Raw genomic sequence first — 6142 nt, forward strand, 5'->3', positions numbered from 1 at the left:
GTCAGAGGTCACGAGGTGGGGGTGGGGAAGGCACTTGGGGCGCTCTCAGAGACAAGGAGGTCCGGGAACCATCGGGACGCCAGGGTCCCAGCAGTGGGGGACGTGGGGTCGCAGGGACAGTGGGGCACCCCTCCCCCACCTCTGTTCCCACCCTTGTGTACCCCAGGACCAAGGATGGATGAAGAAAGTTAGTTCCCCTCCCTCTGGTCCACCAGCAGCTAGGGTCCTGCGCAGACGCCCACCCCCTTGGGCAAAGGATGGCAGTCCAGAGCGACTGTGAGCACCCGAGGGCCAGGCAAGGTCTGGCTTTGTGGTGCTTACTTGGGTTGACTTCCTTGTACTTTTTAAAATTGCCACCGCTCCTCACCAAGAACACGTCTCTGGCTGGCGAGGGTCCTTGTTTCAGAGAGATGGAACTTAAACCCAAGGGGATCAGCACACACTGACAGGAAATAGGCTTTCATTGGAAAGTCAGAGCTGAGGAATCCGAGCTGGAGGAACTGAAAGTGAAGAAGCTCTGTGGAAAGGCAAGGGGGGCCCTAAGAGGGAGAGCAAGGAGAAGGGACAACCCCGGCGGGCACACGGGGCGATAGAGAGGTGGGAGACCTGGCTGGTTCAAACAAAGCGGGCGGGGCTTGCGGACTTGCTAGTTCAGTCCAAGCGGGGAGAGCCTGGTTGACCATTGCCTGGGTTCCACCTTTGCGCACGTGCTGCGGGAGCCCAGCCCGCACTTCTTTCTTCGTGACTGTTTCTCTTTTTGGAGCCTCAGTCTTAGGAGGCTGTGCTGGAAGTCAAGGTGACTGTGATACAGGGGCCAGAAACTCCCAGCCTGGAAGATAGCTGGGACGAGTTCGTGTTCTCTAAAATCGAAGAATGAATTTTAGGAACAACGGAGGTTAAGAGCAGAATATATTCATTGGGGGAAAGAAAGCGTCTGTCCGAGAGAGAGACAGAAGGGGGCCTGAGTGGGTTGCCAAGGACCTTGCCCTTCCCAGGGATTTTATAGAGCAAAACCACAGGTGAGGCGAGTCCAAGGTAGGGGGAAAATGGGAACTCTGCAAGGTGGGCATGAAGTGGACAAAGCTATGGTCAGCTAATGAGACTACAAATGTAATTGTTCAGGTAAAATTGATTAAATCGGGATCAAATGGGGAAGCAAGTCACCTAGCAAGCGGGCATGAATACAGAACAGGGGCTTTGACGGTAGGGGGTTGGGCTAGTGACTCTTCCTGACTTTTTCAAGGTGATTGACAACTATTTAGAATATCAGTTGGCCTGGGGAAAGAGCTCAGTGGCATAAGAGCCTGTCTGGCAAGCACAAGGGCCTGAGTTCAATTCCTAGTACCAAAAAAAAAATCAATCCCTGAGGTCCATCTCTAGGGAGGGATATGGGTGCATTTGTTTCATCTTTCGCCTTGAGGTCTGGCCCACAGTGGAAGTGCCTGTCTCTCCCACAATTGCAGGGTGTCTTGTCTTCCGTACTGGCTCCTTCTAGGGCCCAGCCCTGACTGCCTGTATTTCTATCTACTCAATTTCCTACAGCAGCCACGAGGTTGGGGCCATGACTCGAGCCTAGCTGAATGTCCCTGTAAAACTCCTATCTCGGTGCCCTGTCTTGAAGGCAGGTGAGGTAGGTTGTGCGAATTCAGGGTTCCTCTACTTTTTTTCACCAACCTTTAGACTGACGCTCCCTAAATGATTAACATGCCTCTCTGTGCAGAGCAGAGAAGGGATCTGAGCCAAGTTTGAAGGGAATAAAGGACCCAACACAAAGGGCAAGATTCGTTCGGCTTTTAGTTTCCTATTGTGCTTTTGTAGGCCCAAGTAAAGAGACACTATTTTGTTTTGTTTTGTTTTAGTAAAAATGGCTTTTACGTTCCGGAGTGCCTCAGATGAAAACAAATCAGGCCCAAGTTAAGGGCCTAGGAATTTGTTTGTTCTCTGTCCATGTGGTGGCCTCTGGAGAAAGATTGTGTGACAACAGTAAAAAAAAGTGGCATCTGTAAACCAGAAAGGAGGCCAAGAACTATCATCCTGCTATGGCTGGGTCAAAAATGTCCCCAGAAGGCTCATGTGTCCAGAGGTGGAGCTTGGGAAGGCGGTTGCACCACGGAGGTGCTAATTAATGGATTAGTATGCTCAGTTCCTAGCAGACTGGTGTGTTAGAGGGAGGGGCCTAACTGGAGGAATCGGGTCCCTGCGGGTGTAACTCAGAAGGGTCTATCTCCTCCCTGGCTCTTTCCTCCCCTCTGTGCTTCCTGGCCACCATGAGGTGAGCGGCTTCCCTACACCACGTCCTTCTGCCCCGGCGTTTCAGCCTTGCTGCAGGATTAGAAGCCACAGAGCCAGGGACCAAGAGAAACCTTCCCTCCTTCCAGTGCTTTCTGCCAAGCACTTTGGTCACAGTGGTGAAAAACTTGCACGCACCCTGGTCTTGGACTTCCAGCCTCCAGACCGTGAGAAATAAACCTGTGTTGTCTGAGCCACGAAGTCTGTGGCATCCTAGAATGACAGCAGAGCTGACCACATGGAGGGGAAATATCTAGGGTTAGGGAACTCAGGCTGGGGTGCACCAGGGCTCCTTACCTTTGTTTTGCAAACCTTTAGACAGACACTCCCTAAATGATTAATGTGGGGCTGGGGATTTAGCTCAGCGGCAAGGCGCCTGCCTGGCAAGTGCAAGGTTGTGAGTTCGATTCCTGGTACCGGGAAAAAAAAAAAAAGATACCTAAATGATTAATGTGCCTCTGTGCAGAGCTGAGAAGGGATTTGGGCCAAGTTTTAAGGGAATAAAGGACCCAACGTGAAGGGCAAGATTTGTTCTGCCTTTAGTTATCTCTTTTTTTTTTCTGGTACCGGGAATCAAACTCACGACCTTGCGCTTGTCAGGCAGGTGCTGTGCTGCTGAGCTAAATCCCCAGCCCCCTGCCTTTAGTTATCTCTTAGGCACCTGTAAGCCCCATGTGGGGAGAAGTCCACAGGCCGTAGCATCCCCCGGGTTTAGAGGTCAAGGGAAGGTCAAGCTGGAGAAGGAAGGGCAGGGTGGGGAACGTGGGAAGGATGGGGGTCCTTAAAGCCGTGGGGAGAGTCTCTCAAGGCATGGAGCGGCCAACTGTGTCAATGTCACTGAGGCCACCGTAGCTAAGATGATGGCGGAAGTGGCCGCTGTTCTTGGGAACAGAGTGGAGAAGCCTGCACACAGAGAAGAAGGAGACCAGCCTGAGGGACCAGGAGGGCAAGGCGCATTTTAATTGATTACAAAAGATCCAAGATGTGCAAGGAGATATTTTCCAAAAGCATAAGCCCCCCAAGTGCTCACATGCCAGCCAAAAAACAGAGCAGTGCCCATGTGCCTGCCCCCACCCCGGGAGCCGTCAGCCCAGCCGGGCCCACAGCTGTCAGACCCCGACTTATTGGCTTTCCATACAGGGACCAGCCCTTAGCAATGGATTGCTCTGCACGCTATTAAACCTTCGTGCTGCACGTGTTGTACAGCTGTTGATGGGGTCCCTTTTGCTGAGTCATGCAGCATCAGCACCTTGTTTTCTCACCAGCCAGCTTGGGCCTGAGGCAGCATGCTACACTACTCTCCTACCCTGGTCCTCAAGGTCGTTTTCTAGATTTCCCCGCTACAGAGAGTACAGATTGATTTCTTTTTTTTTTTTTTTTTCCAGTACCGGGAATCGAACTCACAACCTTGCGCTTGCCAGGCAGGTGCTGTGCCGCTGAGCTAAATCCCCAGCCCCCAGGTTGTTTTTTTTAGATTGGTTTCCTCCAAGAAGTAACCAGTACACTGAATAAGCAGATTTTTTTTTTTTTTTTTTGAGACTCAGTCTACCTATATAGCTCAAGCGGGACTTGAACTCACTAGGTAGCCCAGGTTGGCCTCGAACTCATGGCAGTCCTCCTGCTTCAGCCTCCTCAGTGCTGAGATTACAGACCCATACCATTGTGCAGGGAGATCTCCAATTTAAAAAAAAAAAAATGTATATTCCCTCTCCCTATGTCCAGCCCATTCAGATTCACCTTGTGAGGCCAGTTCCCTCCTGCCCACTGGATATTAAAGTGCTCTGCTTTCCATCAGGTTTTTTGTCCAGTAATTCAACATGTGCATGTCCATGGAATAGTTACACTCTTACTTCATTCTCCCTTACCTCTTCTGCCACCAGTTCTGCCCCCCACGACAGAAGTGAAGGAGGAAGAGAGAGAACAGAGTAGTAACGTCACAGGGCTGCCCACATCGGCAAGGTGGACCACTTCTAGGAGGACACATGGGCCCTGCTGAGGGTCTCACTGAAGGTCTTTCCCCTGTGGTCCTTCAATTCATCCCCTGACGTCCTTCATCCACCCCCTACGAGCCCACTAAGCTCACTATCCTTCTAGATGACGCTCCTTGGGCAAGACCTGCTGCCCCACTGGGCCACCCTGAGGGCAGAGGAAAGACAGGCACCCTTGCTCCGCTCAGCTGGGAGTGTGACCCTGCTCCTGCTATGTGGCCGGCTCTGTCAAGAGACACAGGCCAAGGGGCTCAGCAAGGTCCCGCTGTCTGCAGGGATTAGGGGAAGGCGACCTGGCCTCTCATGATAATCTCCAGAGACACTCTGCTGTCTCTCTAGCCTCTGCCCTTGTGCCCTGAGAAGGTGTCCACAAGGGTGACCTGGCTTCCTCCAGTTTCTCTTGGCCGTCAGGGCGTCCTGGTCATGCAGAAGGAAATGGAGATTTGAGCTCTGGGAATCTTCACCATTGACCACCCAGCTGCTGCCAGTTTTGTCACCCAAGTGATAGGTGGTTTGCACTGGGCTGAGGGAAAGAGTGACAGGGAGGTAGGGGTGGCAGAGCTGACTGGAAAAGTGGCAGGGACCTGTCAATGACAAGACTCCAGGACAATGCCAGGACCCCGTAGGTAGAACCTCTCCGAGCCCCATGAGATGCGGACAACCTAAAGAAGACCAGACACTGCACGGAGCTCACTATCCTGCCTTCCCATGGTAGCCCACGCTGCGGTTCCCAGACACAGTGTGTACTTTTATTTTTGTGTTTCTCTTCTTCTCATGTTCTGTCCAAGTTCGCTCTGCAGAGCTGGTTTCTGCCATAAGCATTCACCCCGCAATTTTCAAATATAAACTTTTGGCACCATTGTTGGTTTGTCTCATCCAATTCTTTGTTGGAGGCAAGAAGGGCCAGAATACTTCTGACTGGCACGCCATGTCCAAAGAAACTACCTGATTGTAAGGAGAGGTAGAAACAGCCACACTAAATTAAGAATTTAAAGTGATACCCCCCCCAAATCAACCAGACAAACAAAAAAGTGCAGACCCAGTGGTACGCAGCCTATTTCCAATGTTTTCCAACCATTTCTTCCTCTACTTCCAAAATATTTTTGTCACTCCCGAAGAAAGCTCCCTAACCATTAGCAGTCACCCATTCCCTCCTCCCCCAGCCCTGGCCACCAACAGTCTCCCTTTTGTCTCTAGGGACTTGTCTTCCCCGCATTTTGTGTACACATAATCGCCCAGCATGTGGCCTTTTGCACCTGGCTCCTTTCACCTAGCAAGAGCAGGACCGAACCTTCAAGGCGTTCCCCTCACTAAGGGTGTACCTTTGGAGAAATGTCAGTTCAACCTTTCCCTGTTTCTCGCTGGGCTGTTTGTTATTTTGCTGTTGAGTTGTAAGAATTCATATGTTGTTTGCAAGTATTTTCTCTCATTCCATCTTTTCTCTTTCCCCTGTCTATTAATTGGATCGAGTCCAGTTTAGCTACTTTGTTGGTGCTGGTTGTTCTTTTGGCACTGTATCTAAGAATCCATTGCCACATCCAGGGTCATGAAGATTTACCCCTTGGTTTTCTTCTAAGTAGGTCGTCTTTTCAGTTCTTACATAAAGCAGCATTTTCATACAATATTTCTGAAAGTGATAACTATTGCATAATCTCCATGAGCAATAAAGTCGCAACATTTTAGATGAAGACTGGCTCTGACCGGGCACTTTACAACTGGAGAGTTGTCAGGGCGAGATTAACCCGGGGGAGCGGCTGGGTGGGACTGGGGAGTTGGCAGGGGCGAGATTAACTCGGGGAGAGGGCTTGGTGGGAGCAGGGTTGTGGCTGGTGGCGCAGCACCAGTGCCGTCCCGCCCAGGGGAAG

The sequence above is a fragment of the Chinchilla lanigera genome, unplaced genomic scaffold (genome assembly GCF_000276665.1).
Source record: "Chinchilla lanigera isolate Chin_1 unplaced genomic scaffold, ChiLan1.0 scaffold00012, whole genome shotgun sequence".
Classification (NCBI taxonomy): domain Eukaryota; kingdom Metazoa; phylum Chordata; class Mammalia; order Rodentia; family Chinchillidae; genus Chinchilla; species Chinchilla lanigera.